Genomic DNA, 21,298 nt, shown 5'->3' with positions numbered 1-21,298 from the left:
GGATTCGATTCCACCACCTCGTGCTTAGCATCGAAACACCATAGCAACTAAACAACCAGGGCGGGCTTTTGATACATTGCGCCATGTTCTACGATTTCGCTACAGTAAGCCTCGATTAAACAAAGTCGATGGGACATGAGAAATATTTCTTGAAATTGAGTACTTCGTTAAATCTAAAACACTTAGACAGCGACCCCGTTCAGTGCGTCTTAAGCTCCGTCATGGGAGCGGCAAACCTTTTGAATAAGTGCCCGTCACGTGATATGACACTCGGCTTACCCATATTTCACCCATATCCACCCTCAAACATTCTTAAAGCAGTTAAGAAGTTTAGTTCATTTCATTTCTTCAGTGCTTTCAGCGCATTATATTCCATAAGTATGTGTCGGGGAATCACAATCACTTTGTTAAACCGACAGTTTCGTAAAATGGGGCTTCGTTAAGTCGAGGTTGGACTGTATTACCGACATGACATTTCACCAGACACCCCTATTGTCTCTGAGTGCAGCCACTTCAAGTCCTCTACTGGTTAATTATATATAATTAGCCTGTTAATGGCATGCATTCCTGCAACAGCTGTAGCCAAAATTGAGCGACAATGCATTTACGGCGTACTTGCGTTCCTCGATTGTTCAAAAATCAAACGCTGCGCAATACTGCACACAGCTAACTTATATGACAGAACAAAGTTTGTTCATGCCTGCATTATTTTACTTTGGATACGTACAGTATCGAGCCTGAAAAAAAAAATCGTAATTCAACACGATGAACCTTATCATCACGTGGCACCGAACGGTTTCGTGACAGTGATGATTGACATTTACAGATGCAACATCTGGACTTCCAGTAGGGACATTCATACTGAAGTTGCGCTTTTCATTATTTATATTCCACTCACAATTGGTTTTTCTTGCTAAGAAATGGTCAATTTTCACCTCGCCTCGGTGTAACAAGCAATAACTCCGACTCCTTAACTAAGTGCCTTCTTTTGAAATTAGATTCCTAGACGCCTGAAACACAACTGCTCACAGGAGTGAAGGTTGTCGAGTACCTGCGGTGATGCGCGAGTGCCGCGACGTCACCGCCAACGCGTGGCTAACCTTGATACCACACCGTGCGTGCGGCACCTGTCCTCTGAGATTGGTGGCGTGCGTAGCTCCTTGTTGGCGTTGGCCCTCTCAAAATCCAGAAGGTGCCTTGTTTTGTGATGTAGTGGTGGCGCACGCGGCGCTGAAGCGTCCGGGATCGCGCAGGAAGCGGGTCGGCGCGCGTTTATCTTGGAGGCTACAAGCAGCGCAGTGTTGTTTCTCTTGCGTGCCGTCCGATGCCACCACAATACGCGCACACTGAGGCAAGGAACGTTGGCGCCAGCCGAAGTCATTTGCGCCATCATTTCGTTACGAGTCAATACTCGCGATTTGAAGTATGCTGCTTATTTATAGGGTACTGTCTGGGGTTTAAATTTTGTTTATCTAGAACACAATGCTGATTATGTATGCTTTTCTTAATTTATTTGAGTTTTTTCGTGCTATAATTCTTTCCAGCGATTGCGCCATACGAGGCGCTCTTCAGAGGAACCGCCAGTAGTTTGTGCGCAGGCGCGAGTACAAGCGGGTGCGAGAGAGAAAAGCTGGGGGCTTTTGCTCCTTGAATATCTGACTTTGCCTACATACCACAGCGAACTTCCTTTGCTCGTTTTGTATGCGTTTGTCCCTTGGCTAGCCGGCAAGTGCGTTTGCGTTGACGGCGCCGTGCACAAATTTTGCTCTTGTGCTCCTGGATGGTTCTGGTGAGTTGGTTGCGTTTTTTTTTTGTTCCAACGGTAACATAGGAAATCGCGCGATAGTCACGAGGGGATCATTGAACCTGTGAGATTGACGACGAATTGGATAACTTTAATTCCAAAGCACTCCGTGCTCATGTATTGGTTATCAGTGCATACTGCACCGTTCAGGAGATTCGCGTGAACGAAAGCACTTCTACGTGTTGAAACACATTTAGCACCCTGTAGGTGGCTCTGTCTGCGCAAGCGGATACTGCTCTCGTTTGTGCCCCGCTGCCGCGTCGGAAGCCGCGGTGCCGGGCGCCGACGCGAAGCGGTGGTCGTTAGGGTGTTGCAAAGCGCAGCGTAGCAACACCCCAAATAAAGAAATACTGCTCCAGTCAGGTAGACTGCTCCCTTTCTGATAGTGAGATTATATTTGGATCATGAAAAAAGTGATGCGTTTATTTAGGAATAGCATCGATCCCTTAACAGCGGCCACAGTTGTTCCTACAAGTCTGGCAGGTGACAGCAGTCTGCCTTTTCCCGTCCTTCGGCAGCACCCTTTCTCACACATTCTCCTCAATGAAGAGAGATCCAAAAGAACGAAATAAAAAAGGGCCAGCGCAAGCCAACAGTCGCAGGTGGATAGGGGAGGAGGAGCTGATACAGCGGCCGCTGTCGGCGCGCGTCACCAAAGAAAGTTCTCCGGCGTAGTACCTAGGCAAAGTCAGATATTCAAGGAGCAAAAGCCCCTAGATTTTCTCTCTCGCACCCGCTTGTACTCGCGCCTGCGCACAAACTACTGGCGGTCCCTCCAAAGACTGTCTCGTTTGCGCCATCGCACTTCGCGCATTAGCGCAGCAAGCATGTCTATTGCGGGCATGTGCACTGACGTCCAAGTACAATGGCTCAGCACAAATGTCATGGACTGCTGCGATAATGCCGTGAAATACCTTCGTTTATTTTGTACCAGCCACACTAACAGAATTAAGTTGCCGAACTTCTGTTATAAAACGATGAAGTTGTCCGTTGTTTGGCTCACCGGAAAGTACGAAAGAAATGTGGCTTTCCCAGATAACATTCGATCCTCGATATCATTTCGAGCGCCAGATGACGGACCTTCTCGCTGCAGCGCTCTCACACGATATTATGGTCCCGTCGCGTACTGCAACTGGTCGTGATGGACACATTTCAAGCAATCGCGACGAAGCCCTTATTTGTATTTGCCCCGTTGTTACTCCCTCGCTGACTGCGTCTGATGATGTTTGCTGCAGCCAACACTGAGCATAACTGCATCATGATTATAATTTACTTGAGGGGAATGAGCCTGCTGTTCTATCGTTTGGTATTTGGGGTTATATTCATGAGACTAAATGCACGTAGTATTGGCCCAAAGGTGCGCTCCTTTGCTAAATCCAGTTAGGTCTTGCCCGTTGCGCGTAGAAAGATAATTGATAAATATCAATAAATGGTTTAAATGTTGCGACTTCCGACATATCGCTCCCAGCACTAGCACAACGACACGAACTTTTATACATCAGTGAATTATTAATAGTCCCGCAAATTAAAGCTTCTCAATATTTTGCCTTCGGAACTAACTTCGCCGCGGGAATATTCGGTAAGCTGGCAATTAACAAGACCGTATTAATTGTATTGACAATGGCGCTGTAGCATTGTGCGCCTCGTTCTCAGGTTTGTTTTCTTAGCTTGTAAATGATGATGGTATTTATGACCTCAGGAAATGACGCAAGTTCACTGTGAGGCCGAGAGTTGGCTGGCACCTAGTAAATATTTGGTCAAAATGTTTTCTGTTTTGGTTCTCGTTGCCAGTCTGATCAACACCACCTAGACAATGTGCTAACAGGAATGTCATTGACTGGTGACTCAAGTGGGCTTCTCATTAGACCACTTTCTCGACACGAGGAGAGCAAGCAGCTGGCTCCAAAACTCTCAATGTAGCTTTATGTTCAACTGCAAGCTTTGCTTCATTCTTATCGACGCTGCCGCAGAGAATCAAATTTCGGATTAGTATGTCGTAGAATTGGAATCAGCTAGCGCAAGACAGGGGTAACTGGAGGTCCTGCAGTGTACATAAATAAAGGCTGATGATGATGACGATGACGATGATGATGATGATGTCATAGAGAGGGAAGAATGACGTCATCTTTGGAGCACAAAAGATCACGTGCCTTCTGCCAGAACCTGCCAGAAATAATGTATCCAACAAAAACTACAAGTGGAGATTTTGATCTTTTGTTAGACACACACACACACACACTGTTCTTGCTTAAATTGCATGGTGTGATCAGGAATCAATGCCACTCTACACAAATCTCTCATCCAGTCGTGCCGCACTGTTCTTCTGGTTCTAAGGACATGAAATGAAAAAAAAAATACAAAAAGTTTTATCAAAGTAATTGTCATGATTATGCACGTTGTGTAGTTGAATCTGCTTGCGACGCTGAAACGCACATTGTTATCGTAGCTGTGAGCAGAAAGAAATTCATTGCGCATTATGCATTGCCTGCTTTTGTTATTCCAATGAACATACATGTATATATGCCGCAAACGTTCTACGGAATAAATATTGCAACATTTTTTTTAATGCTGCTGTTGTTACACTCATCAGTACTGCTGCACACGTTTATGAAGCTTTCTCGGAATACGGAGATGGGCATCAAGGGGCAAACAGGCGCACGTACGAAAAAAACGATACTTTATTTCCTACGTTTCGGCCGGGGTCCGGCATTCCCTGACGAAGGCTGGACCCCGGCCGAAACGTAGGAAATAAAGTATCGTTTTTTCGTACGTGCGTCCTCAACCTACAAGTATATATTGCTTAATCCGAACGCACTAAGCGGCCCGGGCGAGAATCCATAGATTGCTATGACATAACTAGTTTAGCTAGAACGCGAAAGCATGCCTTTTCGGTTAATACGACCCCCGCTGACCCCCACCGGTGGTTACCTTGAAAACACAATGAATTCACTAGACAGCCCCCTACTGCTTATGTCTTTTGATGATTTTGTGAGCGCCGACGACAGTGCTGAGGTTTGCGGGTCACTCTCCGACGACGACACTGTCAGCAACGTGAGAGTCCAACGTTGAGGCAGCGTTTAAACATGTCGGCGCTCTTTGCCGCATACTGGTTGAGTCGTGCTTCACGAAAACGAAACAAAACGAAGACATAACAGTCTACTTCACGCAATAAAATTTGAATTCGTTCATTTGGCCACCGTTTGTTAATTCGACTTTTCAAATAATTCGACCAAATATTTCGGTCCCACGATTGGGTTCAATTAACGGTAGTCGACGGCGTATGCTTTCCAGCTCTTGCGACACTTGGGAACCAGAGCCTGTTCTACTAAAATAGAAAGTCATTTGGCCTCTGAACGCTAGACTGTACAACAATATGTGTGACATATAGTCAATATGTCTGGTCAGATGGGTGTTGGTTGCAAGCCTGGTTCCTATTACACGTGCTCTGTTAGGGCCGCTCTTCAGTCCATGAAGATTTCGGTGTGTGTTGTTGGCGTCCTGATGATGTTGACCTCCATGAGTTTGCCGATGGATGTAAAGAACGACTTCTCTTATACCGTATTTGCGCCAGATGAGATTATTTTTTTGTGTGTGTGTATGTGAGCATGTGTGTACTTAAGATAGGCTTCTTTGTAGTGTTATGGTATCTTCATTGTATGCAAACTGGTGTATTTGCTGTTTAAGTTTATTGTTCGCTTTTACGTCAGTTGATTATGCTACACTTATATTGTTTACTTTCTTTACATTAGGTGTTTTCACTGATGATTGCTATGTACAACTTTCATGCATCACCCCCCCCCCCCCCCTCCCGTTCTTATTCTATGCCCCAGTTGGGCTGTGTCAGGTATTAAAAAAAATAAAGTCTAGCTGATGCGCTCGATGTTAACCATTGAAGACGGTAAGAGAAGCACGGCTTCCTAGCACACGATGATGAACTCGACCCATCGATGGTGAACTCGACCCATCGGTGAAGATAGCATTCTTTGATGATGTGACCCAGTACGATTTGTAGAGTCCCTGCTTCAGGCATGATTTTCTTCATGCTGATACCAGGAATGCGTAACTCGACTCGTATGGAGGAGAGTGTCCAAAGCGGAAAATTCAGAGGCGCGAGCTAATGCATGCGGGAAATAATGGGGGCAGATCAATATTCCTCGGGCGACATGCCCAAAGCTACAAATTGCAGTAAGGTAGAAAGATGGGCGAGTTGGAAAGGATGCATACTTACTGGTCAGCGCTCGTCCTGCGTCCTTCTAGTTCTTATGTCTTCAGTTGTTTTCGCGCTAACCAATAAGTATGCCCAAAGGTAGAGTTGGGCCAGTGTTTAGTGATATGTGCACGAAACAATGCTTCCTAAGTTGAATAATGTGTATAATGGGAATGATGGCGCAATATTTATAATAATGTGAATAATAGCGCAATGTTTCTTGAGGGCCTATAAGGCGTCAAGACATGAACATATAGCTTCCGCCGCTGTTCCAAGGCTGAACAATCCACTTGGCAGGACAAGGTGAACGATATTCGCTGCAGCATCAGTAGACTGTGGAGTTGAACACTGCCCATGTAAGCTTTTGGAGGAGCACCATTCAGCGGTAATCGCTGCTGAAACGTAATACAATCATGTATCTTAACACTTGCGATATTACTAAGATGTTTACCCACAGAGCAGGTTCACCTGCGCTGACCAAGACATGCCTGCTGTGAATCATCACTGCAAGAAAATTTTGGGAAGAGCGCAGCCGCCGCGTATAAATAGGTCTCTTTTAATTTTCTTCATATAAAAGTAACGACGGCATTATTTACCTTGATAGTTGCAGGCTTTGTGTGCGAAATACTGAAGGGAGATGATGACCCGCGCGTTCTGTAGCCGCTGCTCTGTGGTGTAACGTGAAGGTGGCGCGCTTCAAATGCAGATTTTGTCTGCATACATCGTGATTAGAACACCACGGGGCAACTTTTCTTTATTGTGGATAAGGGTAAGATTTAACAATAAAGGGCTGAGCACCGCTCACTGAGGCGCGCCCTTCTTAATAGCGTCATACGCAGTTGGGCAGTTTCAAGTGTGCGTGAGCAGCTGCGCAGCCCTTGCAGATAGTCTGCAACCCGCGTGTAAGCTTTCTACCAAAGTCAACCACTACCAGGACATGGTGCAACACAGTCAAATGCTGCCTTGATATCACGAAGAACGGCGACTGGTAGGGCGTCCATGGGAATTTTTTTTTTTTTTTAGTTGACGAGAAGGCTACCACGAAGTTGACAGAGGACCGGTTTTGTCAAGATCCATTCATCTGTCTGAGGGTATAGATTTATACGTTCGAGGAAACAGGTTAGTCTTTTGCGTATTGTGTTATTTGGGTGTGTGTGCGTGCGCGCGCGCGCGCGTTTCATTGCGATCAAGCACTCGTGAAACTTGGACATGCGGTGGTGTCCTGGGTTAGTAAAGAAGAGGCAAGGAAGGAACAAAAGAATTTTGCATGACTGACCCCCCTATACATGCCTTAACTGCAAGTAATGCTAGGGAGACCTCTCGTGTGAGCTTTCCCATAACTCTGCATGCAGCGAGAATACAATTTCAACTTCCCTGTTAAAATTAAAAGACTTAAGCGTTATGTTGAGTGTGCCTGGCAGTTTCTGCCTGTACTGCATGCAGCTAGCGTCAGGAGGAAGCAAACGTGAGAAAGGCAGTCGAAGACCCACCGCGTAAAGACATTACCGAGCGCAGCCAATTCTCATAGTGAGGAAAAAACAGCAACCCCCAGGACACGTGTTGCTTCAGGGAGACGCGAACAAAACCCCAACGCGAGATAAATGGAAAGAAAAACGCGAGAAAGAAGCAACGCCTCTTTTCTAGTTCTGGCTTGGAGCGGTTGTGTGCCGCTTTAACTTGCTTTTCAGGCAGTGCATGGCTGTGGAGGTCTTCCTGTCCTGGAGGCGCAATCTGTTTTGCATGCTAGAGGAGAGAAGCGAAGAAACGAAGTCAATAACGAAACCCGGAAACAAGAGGCGTCACTCGGTCGTTTCGTCGGCCGATAGCCTGGTCGACGGGCCGCGTCCGGCGCTTCCGTACATTTAGTGAATTGGCCACGGTGCGCAAATTATCGATGCACGCGGCAGAGTTGCGCAGTGGCGCGGAACGTGTTGCTTCGAGTCTTGCGTCGGCAAGTCGGCGTCGTCGTCGAGACGTTTTTGAAAGAAGCAGTTTGTCCGGGCTCTTGCTTTGTTCGGCCATAGGCACGTGGGGCCCTGCCTCAGAACAACCCGTCCAGGCAGTCTGTGCCATCCATCGCGGTCGATTTGAGAGGAGGCAACCACAACCGACAACAGGCTCTGTCGTTAGTGCTTTGCTCGCTGCTGCCTGGCAAGCTCGTCTGGGTTGTTTTGCGCGGAAGCTAATGAGTAACCACTGCCCTGGAAAAAGACTTTGACCCGAATGTGAGGACGGATGGCTGTGCGTGAGCTACTGCTTGCTTCCCTTCGCCTTTTGAGCATTGATCGAGAACAACGCAGGTCGTATAATGCGAAGTCCACATCAGACATGCGCTTTGTAAAGTGAGGAGCTGAGAACGTTTATCACTCTTAGTGTGGGTGTAATCTCGGGTGCTGAAGGTTAGAGAGATAGAGGGAGATTTAAAATGGCGAAGCGCCCGACAGCTCGATCCTCAACCTGTTTTTTTTTTTTCTTCCTTTTAATGTCTGGACGTAGTGGCGTCGTCACTTTTCTGGACAGTCCGCTTGTCTATAAGGAGAGGTGATGATCATCATCATCATAAGCAGCAGCAGCAACCTATTTTTATGTCGACTGCAGGACAAAGGCCTCTCCCAGCGATCTCCAATTACCCCTGTTTTGCCCTATAGTTGATTCCAACTTGCGCCTAGGGTGAGGTAGTACGCCAGTATAGTACGTATACCCTCCTCCTGCGCACAATGTCTTAGCGCATCCATCATGCAGTAATGAAGTGCACCGACACTAATCTGCCTGTACGGGTGTGAAGACTGGTGTGACGACGCCCAGCATACACCGCAAAGCCGCCGTGTAAGCTTGTAAGGTAAGTTCTGCACACCGCAGGTACAGTGGAGACAGTTTGTTGCTCGCAAGGGCAGCAGACGCATGACCAGGTTCGATTAGAGGATTTTCAAACGAATGACTGATTGTCATCATTCAGGTTAGACTTCTCCTAACGTCGTTTGATACTCGGGATAGTACTCGTGTTTAATTAACCTCTATACGTCTCAACTACTCCATGTGCTAGGTGGCTCTCGACACCGTTTCCGTATACATGGACCGCTCTCAACAAGAACACAATTAGCGTAGCAGGATTACTTACTCGTCACTGTGAAATTTACCCGGACTCTCAATATGCGACCTCAATGAGTGCACCATTCCGTGCTCTGTAGCATCGATGGTCAACATTTTCAGGCATTGGTTTAAATAGCTCCCTTCTCAAACGTTCCATATTGAAGCATTTCCCTCCCACTGCCCGTTGCCTCAGCACACTTCACCGTGTGGGGTTTTGATGCACCACAGTGTTCTTTACCTCACGTGCATTGAGAAATTATAGATTCAGTGTTTATGTTATATATTTGCCCGCTTCATCTCCTGTATTTCTGGGTTAAGGAACCGGGCTATGAAGGCGCATCATTTTGGTACCTTCGAGAACGGCGAACCGTATTCATGCATCGAAGTATGTAGTTTTTCATCTGCAGTCCAAGATTTGCGCTGACCTCAAAAGTTGATTTAGAAGAACTTGTGCCAATTAATATCGGAGTGCCTACTTTAGTCAAGCAAATGGAAGAGTGGGAATGATTGGCAAGCTATTAATGGTGGTACACTTGTTTTCAAAGCTCTATCTATTCCTGAAAGGTCATCCCAGTGTGCGGGAAGGCATAGCTTGGAGCAAAACATCCCGCACGTTATTTATGGATGATGGAGCCTGGGACTTGTGTTGCCTTTCTTGCATGACGCGAATGCCGATCACCATGTCTGCATCAATGAGTCGAGCGCTTGGGCATTGTATCCGTTTTCTTGAGTCAGAAACGAACGAGCAGCAGCGGATGAGCTGTTACAACAAACAGCTTTTTGCTGCCTTCGAGCGCAGCCTGTTGAAGCGGACTCTGGCACTGAATATGCCAGCTCGAAGTGTGAATTTTCGCACCCTTCAATTTTGTTGACACTCTGACTGTACCTATATTCATTGCACACGCATGAATTGGAGCACTCGTCAATCGCAAACACATAGGATAAATACAGTATGCAAGGCGCTCTGCAGACCTTTGTATCGTTCATTCGAAATCGTCACGACCTGCAACGACGGGGTTCTGAATGACTCGCGAATCTGAACCAAGCACAAATAGTTTGAATGGACACGCGTTAATGTCAAGACGCAGGTGTGTACTGAGGCAACACACCAAGCCGTCGGGTATGTAAGTACACCCCGTTCTAAATATAAAGGCCACTCGGCCATGCAGGCACAAGCTTCCTGTCAGGACAGGGTGTGCGATATACCGCGTGTCCCAGCTAACGTTAGCCAATCTGTCCAACGAAAAAAAAAAAACATTTAAAAACATGGTGCAAGAAAAGATCTTAAAACCTATAGTGTTTGGTCGAAATACTTGTGACGACCAAACACCGTAGGTCTTAAAATTGTATCTTGCACCATGTTTTTAATGTTTTTTTTAATGGTTGTTGTTTTTTCTTTCTTTTTTTTTCGTTGAGCAGCTTGGCTGGGACACCCTATGTAGTGTACCTGGGCTGGCAATGTGACAGAGCTTAGGGGTTGCGCCGTAAATTTACGTAGCAGTGTCTTCACATCGCTCTGCCATAAATGAAATCATTCAAGTCAATCCTACTGTGGAAATCGTAAAACATTTAGTAGGCAGTTTAGCGCTATTATAGCCCACATAGAGATGTTAGAAGTAGTATTGTCCTGCAGACACTCACTCCTGAAAAAAAAATATTTCTAGGAAATAGCACTAGAAAAACCCAGGGCACGTTAGCATGCGCAAACATTTATACATACGATGTCTCCCTATATGACAATAATAAGGAGCACAACAGTGAACCACTTTTGATGAGTGAACACTGCTGTAAACTTGTTTACATCACGTCATTTGCGTGTACGTCAATTCAAGTCTTCCAGTTCTTTTTATTTTCCTTTTTCTTTCTGCGTTGAATTCTCGCCCTGCCATGTAACTGAGTCGTGCAAGGAAGCGGATTTATTAGGGTGGACATAGCACCGAATGAAATTTAGTAAAACGGCCTCATTCGGGTATGCATGGAACATCGCATTGAAACCGTAAAGTGGTTTTAGTGCACTGTCTGCATCCAACATGTGCTCGTCCCTTCTTTCCGCTCTTATGTATAGAACTAGACACGATAGGCACCTATTATCGCGCATCACTGTAAGAATCAGGCATCATTAGACACACGTAGACACGATAGGCATCCCGGCAAAATCATCATCTCCAGTTTTCAACGTGATTCAACCGAGTCACAGTGGTTCTGTTTTGACAAAAAGAGCGAGAACGGCCTTGCCTTCATCGCACCCACGTGCACAATGTACATGCGCTTCAAGCTTTCCATATTTGCATCTACTGTGAGTGGAAGTTGAAGTTTATTCGTGCGCAAAACATAGGTACATAAATCTATATTCAGACGAGGGTTCCAAAGTATTAATACTGAAAACGGGACCCTCGGTTAGAAACTACAACAGAATTGTGCAATTGTTGGCAGCATAACAGTGGATGGCATAATAGTATATTAGTAGCAAAAAAAGCAAATGATAATAACGAAAGAAAACCCAACAAACAATGCTCTAAAGAAGTTCGTGTTGTATGCATGCATGTATGTATGTATGTATGTATGTATGTATGTATGTATGTATGTATGTATGTATGTATGTATGTATGTATGTATGTATGTATGTATGTATGTATACGCCTATGTATGTGTATATAGCCTATGTATTGTATACATAGGCTTGTTATGTGTGCGGAAATTCTTGTCTTAGTGTTTAGCGTTTTCATTTTTGATTTTACTCACATTACTTTTACATCGAAGCTGTATATGGCTAGTTTCCAGCGGATCGATGTGCATAGACCAAAAACGTGAGCCGATCCCGAAGATAGTGCAATACCGGACCGACCCGCGGCGGAGGTGAAGCAGGCTTCAAGCACTCCGCCAACTTGCCAAAATAAGTTTAATATCTTGGGTCAAAATACAAGCCGTATCAGATATTAAGCTGATAAGAACAGATACTACAATTTGACCCGCGTCGGCCATGTCTACGTTCCCACCATACATGTGTACGCCATCCCGCGTATTCAAACTAGTGTCTGTCAATCTGAGTGTCTTCTGTCTCCTGTCGTCATCCTCTACGTAGGCTCCTTTCCTCAGTTCTGCTCTGACTGTGAAATGGGTAGGCCGCGTGTTGTACGGTCTGAAGAAGAACAGCGTGCCTACGAAGAACGACGGCGTGAACAGAAAATGGAATGGGCGTGGCGGCGGCGGAAGGAGACCACCGACGATGAGCGTGCCGCGGACGCCAAGCGTAAGCGGGCTGCTCGCCAGGACCGCGAGGCGGAAAGAAATACGAACCGTCCATGTGGCCCCTATCCCACAAACATGGAACGTTTCACCGGAGCAACGGTCAATCCCCACATACACAGCTCCGCTGGTCACCCACCTTCACAGAGTGGAATGACACTGAATATTTTAAGGTATGTTTTTACAGCGATAGATGCTAAAAGTACTTCGTCTTGACTTTATGGGCCCTATCGCACATCTCATTGTCATTTTAATCATAACATCTATATGGCACAAAAGGTCCCAGAAAAACATTTACGATTTTGCCCGTAACACGAAGTAGTAACGCGATAGCTGGCGAAATATAGTGCGCGGTAAGCCTTGGACTGTTTCGTGTGGTGTTTGTTGGAGTGAACATTCGCAGGTGAGAGTGAGCAATCTCCTTTCGAGATGTAAAAGAAGTGTGAGTTGTACTTGTTTGTGGAAGCTGTGCCTCCCAGCGGTGAAGTGTAAAAGACTGGGCTCTTTTCCTCCCCTTACCTATCCGGACTGAGCCGCTGACTTATACTAAAACAACCCTTTAGTTTCTTACTGCTGGATTCGTTCAGCTTCTCTCGAATATATATTTGGGCCACCCCATTAATAAGCTTCACGCTAACCTTAAATAAAACAAGATGACGTCAGTGCCATCCAGTAAATATGAGAAGAAACCGAGCGCTAGAAGAAGAATGAAAAAGACGAAGCACACGCGCTCAATCATTTTTCTGAATTCATTACCTGCATACAACCACCCGATTCCTGGCCCACCCCCCATAGTGAATAAAAACCATGTTCAGAAGGGACATCCTCATCATCATCAATAATAGTCGTTACATGTAGAAGAAGAAATTTTAATTGATGACCGCCTGCGCAACTGCGGTGGCGATGTGCCATAACACGAAGGGCGCGGACGCCAGCTCTGGCTATCCAGTAGGCAGATGTTGAGCGACCGTCATGGCAGCTGATGGCGCGATCGCGCTCTCCAGAATCAGTATTCTTCACTGCTGTAAGCATTGGAAGAGTGACTGAAAGGTAGAATCCTGGGCACTGGCAATCAACTAGTTGGTCGTAAGTTCGAATCCTCGCGGTACAATGAGAGTTTGTAATTCTCTCGCATAGGATATTGGGATTCAAACGGCGGCACCGGCGGACATTATATAAAGACCAGGGCAGTAAGCAAAATTTATTCTGTTCCTGTTCAGGATTCAGTCCCATGTCCACGACGTCCCAGCCATCGTGATGTTAATGTTGTCATGCATCATGGTCATTCCGCTGTCTTTTTCACGATTCAGCTATAGCTGTTCTCGTTGGCGCTTATGACTAATTTCAGTGCATCTCTACAACATATTTTCTTTACATTTATACGGATAGGTGTGCCTTTGGAGCAGCCGCCTCTATGGCCGCCCAGCTTTCCAGCTTACCCTCTCGTAATAAACAGCTTTGTCGCATATGTACGACCGGTGTCTTCGAGGCTGGGCGCGCCCACAAGACTATCTTAATTGTTGTTGCTCTTGGCTATAGATACCGTAGTTGTTGCTGTGGTTGTTGTAGCCGCCGTTTGTTGTTATTGCTGTCGTTGTGTCAGAGGCTTTTTTTCACGCGCAGCCTTGCGCATGCAGACCTCTATTCGCTTCGCCCGAGTGTCCGTTCAGCACCGTTGGCGTGTTGAAGAGCCGAAAGCCAGCACCACGTCCCCGCCAAGAGCCATCACGGCACCATGCAGAAATGGCCAGGCCCTGCTCGTCTCGTCCGTGAAACCATAGAGTTACATACACTCTGTGCGTGAAACGAGGCTGACCGCCAGCGATCGTTTCCGCGCGGGTATACAGCCAACTTTTCTTCGTAGTGCGCGCGTCCGCTGCTGCCGGTGTGAACAATACGGCTCATTAGGTTCGTACCATTATCGGCGTCAGTGTCCTCTCGAGGAGCGTCACGGCGCCAAAGAAGTAAGTAAGCAAGCAAGCAAGCAAGCAAGCAAGCAAGCAAGCAAGCCACACTCATCCGATGGCAAAGCTAAGGCGGACGTTCCAAGCAGAGCGAGTACTTCTTTTTATTTTTTATTTTTTTATTTTCCGAGACGTCAACTCCGTTGACCGAAGATAACCTCACTAGTACTGTGCAGCATTGTGAAAGCGTGCCCAAGCGATAACTATTGAAAATAAGAAATAGGTACTAAGCCAGCTTCCTTTGAAGCAGTCAGGCCAAACAGGGACGTACAGATGCACTACACGCGGGCAGAAAGAAACTCGAAAGTGTTCAGCTGCGTTTGTTCTGGTGGTCCCTTTGGTGGCCTTAAAAGGCAGCGCCATTCTGCCAGCAGTCACCAACTTTCTTTTCTGGGGAGTTTCGACAGACGTTTACTGCATACTTATCACCCTCATCATCGATCACTTCTAGAAGCGCTTCAAAGGCACGGTTGCGTGGTCTGTGGTGCTGTCTGCTTCTTCTTGGAAGACGACATGGAGGTGGATGTGCACATTGTCCAGTAGTGTGGTGATCTGGTAATCTGGGGTGAGTTCGATCCTCTGTGACTGCAGGTATAGTTTGCCATTGCTTCAACAGCGCTGCACCGTTTTTCAAGGCGACGGAGCGCATGAAAATAAACCCTGTGTCTCGTCTCGGAAGACGACATCGTTAGGTGTCGCTCGCGCGACAGGGGCAGTCAACCGCGGCGCCAGACGAGGCTGAAATGGTTCTCTTTTCCTTGACAGCCGCTGCTGGGCTGTCGGTGTGCGCTGACTTTTATTTTCCTTCGTGTACACACGCTTAAGAGTTCACGCGGTCCGAGCACCTTCTTTTTCGGGTAGAAAAACTCATTTCCTGGCTCATACGGGGCTACACTGAAGTGGGCACATACGCAGGAATGCGATTAGCGCGTACGACTCAGTCGCAGCGCCTACCTCACCTTTCTCTCCTCTACGAGATGGGGATGAATAAATTCTCAAAGAGCCATCGTCTGGTCTGCATGCAGCGCGTACTCGCCTTCAGCGCCAGCTGGAAGCGGCTCGTGAAGTGGCCAAGACACTCCACTGGACCAAAAGTGCGCGCCTAAGGTGTGAGAAAAGCATAAATGTAAGGAAGCGGTTCTTCGATGTCCCAGGTGTGCACCAGGAATCACTACGCCAACAAAGAAAAAATTAAATGGACACTAATGAGCAGGTTGGTGTAAGTTTACTCCCTAACTTGCCTCGACGCGCCAGCTCCACCAGCTGCGGTGTCCTGCCGCTAACTGCTGAGGGCAAGGTCACGGGTTGTTCCAGGCCACTACAGCTTCATTCTGACGGCATTTGAATGTAAAAACGCCTGTATATTTAGATTTAGATGCAAGCCAACTGTCGCGAGGCGGTTTAACTGAATCCGCAGGGCTACATTCCGAGCTCCGTTTCACCCCAGCCATTTCACAGAAAACATTTATTGTGTATGTAATTTGCGCTAGTGTAAATGAGCAGAAACCGTCGCCAACAAATATGTACCTTGACATTTTCTTATTCTTCTACATGCTGTATAGGTGACGCCATCGCACTTTTGTTCACATCATATTGCTCTAGAGACTAACAAATTTAACCAGAGCAAGTTGCCTGTTAAGCAAAGAGAAACAAAATTGCGCTGATACAAGATTAAACGTATCCAAAAACGGTGTGTCCATCAGAACTCGAGACGTATGTATGCTTTCGTCAGTTACAATAACAAACGTGAAAAAAAAGAAAAAAAAAGAACATCAGTAAGATACAGTGATGTGCCAAATTACACACAGAAAAAAAAACACCTTTTGCAAGTAAGTTCCGAACACTTAAATAGAGACATTTAGGAAAAGCTTCAACTCGATATCATTAACAAAAACATCATGAGTAATGACAGATACAATGCCCCGTGATAGCTTATTCAATAGTTTATTGCCAAACGTAGTGGTGAATGACGATTCACATTAGTGCGTGCAAAAAAAAAAAAAGCGTTGTACTTTAAATGGGTGATCTAAACGCTGAAAAATACAATGAGCTGCATTGATGTGAGATTCGCGGAACAAGAATTCATTATAATAAAGTGCTTGAAAATGTGATAACAGTGTTATTAGTCTGCGATTTTGAAGGAGGGCAATGAAAGTGATTCCTTGGTATCTATAACACTGTGGTAGCGCGAGCATTTCTTTTTAATTCTTGCTGATTTATTCTGTATTGCTTCGAGTGGATCGACCAGATATGTTTGATGCAGATTCCAAACAATGGATGCGTATTCTACATTAGAACGAACAAGTCTAGCGTATGCTAGTGGTTTAGAAGCACAGTTGGCCAAGTAGAAGTTACGTTTAATGAAGCCGATTGTTTTGGATGCCTTACTATGGTTATGGTATTAATGTGCTCGTTCAAGATAAATCAGACAGAAAGTGAACTCCGAGATATTTAAATGTGGATACTTTTTGAACAGCGATTCTTTGAATCGCGTCGCAGCTCGCCCCCAGGATATATCTGCTCTCGTGAACCCCATGGCCTTAGCTTTAGAAATCTTAATCTCCATTTGCCACTGGTGACACCAAAGAAGCAGATTCTGGGGTTTGACGTGACAGAACTACGATCTGATTATCAGGTACACCGTATAGTGGGGACTCGGGATTCTTTTCACACGTGGGCTAATTGAACGTGCACCTAATTATAAGTACTCGAGCGTTTTTGCATATCGCCGCAAACGCGTCCTGCATCAAACCAGCGACCTCGAACTCGGCAGCGCAACGCCGTAGTCACTAAGGTATATATACCGCGGCGGGTCTGCATGTGCTTTCCTTCTCAAATACTCGTGCCTGTGATTTCCCGGCATGATCAGCCGCTTTTCACGTCAGCGACAGATTCTTAAGCACTCTGTTCGGTCAATAAAGATAGAGGATCGTTAATGACATTCTGCTACACGAACCGCACGCGCTTGCACCTGGGCAACGGCTGCATTATCAATATGTATCTATCAACTCCATCTACATCAACTCGGGCAGCAAAGAACCGTGCAGAGTTTTAAAGCCGCACGGAGGGCCCCGCTATTACACGCTTTATTATCTGTGCGGCGCCGAGATATAGGTCGCACGCTGCATAAAACGCGAACCCCTTAAAAGCTGCTTGATTGCACAGCCGCTTATTTTTTTCCCCTGATCGATCGACTTCCGGGAAGTCAGGCGGGCTTGCCTCAAAAGTATCCGGTTCTGTCACGCGCTACACGCTCCGTCGGTTAATGGAGCCTTCAAACAAGCGCCGAGGCGTTGGCTGTCATCTCCTTCTATTATAATTGTAGTGTAAGTGAGGAAGACTTTGTGAGTAACTTGTTTCATGCGGTACATTTGGTACTTTTCGGCATATTGAAAATATGCAGCTCCACTGGTGTAGCGATTTTATCCTCGGGAACAATCTGCACAGGTCATCGACCTCGATGTGCATAAATGTCAGCATGTATGCCCATGTCCGCGAATATAGGCATGCACATCAGAATTATTGGACACATGGACGCGTGCGGCATGTGTCGATTGGTAGGTAGCGTATGTATGTATGTATGTATGTATGTATGTATGTATGTATGTATGTATGTATGTATGTATGTATGTATGTATGTATGTATGTATGTATGTATGTATGTATGTATGTATGTATGCATGTATGTATGTATGTATGTATGTATGTATGTATGTATGTATGTATGTATGCATGTATGTATGTATGTATGTATGTATGTATGTATGTATGTATGTATGTATGTATGTATGCATGTATGCATGTATGTATGTATGTATGTATGTATGTATGTATGTATGTATGTATGTATGTATGCATGTATGCATGTATGCATGTATGTATGCATGTATGTATGTATGTATGTATGTATGTATGTATGTATGTATGTATGTATGTATGTATGTATGTATGTATGTATGTATGTATGTATGTATGTATGTATGTATGTATGTATGGTGGTCGAGCCGCGGGCGGCGCTTATCAAGACTGTCGCTGACGTGAAAAGAGGCTGAACATGACGTGAACTCTCATGTGTGTGTGTGTGTGTGTGTTGCATCTGATTTTGGGGCCAGGCAGTTTGCATGGTGCATGTCTTATTTTCTATTTTATTTTTCTTGTTTTTTTATTTTTGTCTAGTGGTGGCCACACATCTTCAAGAGCTCTCCCCTCCCAGCTACCAAGCCATGAAATGTCTGTGCATACACACACGTCGTGCATGACCCTTTTATGCGGCATGTTTACACGTCCCACGTAATCCTCGAACGTGCATGGACAAACAAGGACAAGTGAGACTGCGTTCTGCCGCGTCGTAAACATTTTACTGGCCACCCGCCGATGTTGGACGGTGGTGCCCTGAATGGAAAGCATGCGCGCCGTCGTTCGACCTATATCCTCGAACGCGGAAGGCCTTCAGGACCAGCGGATGGATGCTGCGGCTCTGTTTGACGGCTTCTTTAACTGTGGACACACTCTTCACATCATTTGTTTTCCAACGTGCATTCTTCGCTCCTGCCAATGAGGTATCGGCACCTGTAGCGGTATAAGCGCTCAGTGAACCATCATCCTGCCTTCAGACTACAAGACGCTCCAAATTCTCTACTGTTAAACTCGCGTTGAGGCGTTCAGGCAACTTTCTTTTTTTTATGTTTCTTGCCAAACACGAGAATGATTGCCTCGTACGAACAAGCAAGCAAGCAAGCAAGCAAGCGCAGTTTTTCTGCGACCCGCTTTCGGCGTGCCCGTTATCCCTCGCTATCACGCCACTCTATTAGGACGCGGCTCGCCGAAGGACTCGTCTATTGCCACAGCATTAACGCGTTACCGCAGCACGCCACTTGGGAACCGTGTGATGCGCGATGTTCGAGAACATCGCTAATCGTAACGGAAATTTGGGTGCGCAAACCAATTGCGTTGCTATATAAACGCAGCACTGCCGCGCGGAATGCGTGGGCAACTGGATTAGGGACGGGGGGGTTGCATTGGCATCGGGCCACCGTCGGCCGTACTCAGCGTAAGCGAACCACTTGCCGGTGAACGAACCAACGGGTTGCGATGATAAATGCGAGCGAGAGAGCCGAGGCACGCCGCCACAGTGCAAGCGTATCAGCGCTTCTCATCCGCGCGAAGAAGAGCCATCGCTTTTGTGTGTGTGGCCGGCGAGCCAGTCCGAAGAGCGCGCGCACACGGCCGGACACCCAGCAATTAGAGAGCTCACCGCGTCCGCGAGTGTGTGTGTGTGTGTGTGTTGTGTACTACACTTGTACGCGGTGCGCCACCCCCGAAAGATGGCATGGCTGCAGTGGGGAATGCGGGACTGGGTGAAACGATATACGTAATGTAGCCCTCCGTGGAGGCCTTTAAAAGGGGCTGGGGGGAAGCATAAATAAACGAATCAAATATCTTACGGGAGGGGTCTTGCTAATCTGGACAGTCCCTGCGAAGCCTCGTTTCGGCTTCTTGGCCGAGTTCATTTGCATAAATAACTGGCCACCATACTTCATCACGGCTCTCTGCATACGCACACACGCTGTCTGTACGCAGCGTCCCAGAGAAGGAACGCAGTGGAAGGAGTTATACGGGAGGGCGGGCAGCGAAGAAGATGCTGAGCAACTCGCTTTGTTTCTTGCTTTCGGCGCTCGCAGTTGCAAACGAGCCCCGGCTGCCGCCAGGTTACCCCACGCAGACAAAAGGCACGGACCGCCGCCGTGCTTTCCCGAAGGCGTTATCGCGAACCGGCCGCACCAGCAGCTGCAGTCGCCAGAAGAGCCACATTACCATAGAGGCCCACTTGTTAGCGGGTTCTTGTAACCAAAGCGAGCATCATCAACCGGTATACACACGCCGAACGCCGCCGCGGAGACGATCGCCAGGGGTCACGAGTGAACGCGAACTGAATTCCAGTCACGCGCCCGCGATGCGGTGCTGCGCCGTTTTGCGGTGGACGCTGGTTCTCGCGATCACGCATACGCTATACAGTGGGGGGTGTGCGCACGTGTGAGTCAGCGCCGGCGCACCGGGAATCCGCCTGGTATCGTCGCGCACTTCCAGGGGCAACGTCTGCGCTAATGTTTGCGCACGTGTCCTCTGTTTTTCTCTCCCACGTTGAAGCCAAGTTCACAAGTCCAACGAGTGGACGTCGAAAGATAATGCTATCGGTGTATTGCCCCTTTTATGTAGGTCGTCCACAACAATGCAACGTTTTCTTTCTTTCCTTATTTTCTTTCTTTGTTTCTGTTTTCTCTGGTATGCGATTGGCTAATGTGCCCTATCAATGCCAAAGCGACCGAAATCGAGCGAAGGAAGAAATCAGCCATGACTCCAGTGATTCCCCTGTCAATGAACTCATTTTTACTGCGAGAGCAGCGAAGATCTCGCGGCGGACAGTGCCATCTCCTGGAGAAAAACTTCTTCATTGCGATGCAAACAACGTTGTCTCCGTCCCCGACAGTAATGCCCCGCTGTGTTCCCCGAAATATTTGCACAGGCGCCACCGTTCGCAGAAGGCTTAATGGGCCACGAAAACGTGCACAGCTAGATTCCCATGCACTTAGCGTTGCCGCCAACTGCACTTTGCTGCAGGTGTACGGGTTCAACTCCCAGAAGCGGTTGTGGACACATTTTTGTTTCTCTTTGCATTCGACGACTTCAAGATGACTGAGGACGGATGGATGAATGAACACTGCAAACCCACTTTCAAGCTTCTAATTGCTGTCGCAGCAAAAGAAACAATATCGCTAACGGAAGGATACCTACGCGAAAAATTAATAACATCCACAAATGGCTGTGTTATTAATTTAACTAATGTGTGAATGTGCGTGTATCGCTTTTTGTTTTGATTTGTTTTGTTTCTTGCTCCCTTTCTCTTCATCCCTTAATATCTCACCTTAAATAGCATGCCAAGCCGGTTGCCAGGCTAACCCCTCCAGGTACCGTTAAACTCATCGCCTC

The 21,298-nt window shown here is 46.8% G+C and overlaps 1 pseudogene; it reads right to left on the bottom strand.

Moving 5' to 3' along the window:
• Positions 1 to 11,903: 11,903 nt before the first annotated feature.
• LOC119451113 (U2 spliceosomal RNA) lies at positions 11,904 to 12,083 on the bottom strand (annotated as a pseudogene).
• Positions 12,084 to 21,298: the final 9,215 nt, after the last annotated feature.

The sequence above is a fragment of the Dermacentor silvarum genome, chromosome 4, assembly GCF_013339745.2.
Source record: "Dermacentor silvarum isolate Dsil-2018 chromosome 4, BIME_Dsil_1.4, whole genome shotgun sequence".
In the NCBI taxonomy this organism is placed as follows: Eukaryota; Metazoa; Arthropoda; class Arachnida; order Ixodida; family Ixodidae; genus Dermacentor; species Dermacentor silvarum.
The sequence above is the reverse complement of the archived record's forward strand: the minus strand, read 5'-3'. Positions and strand labels throughout refer to the sequence as shown.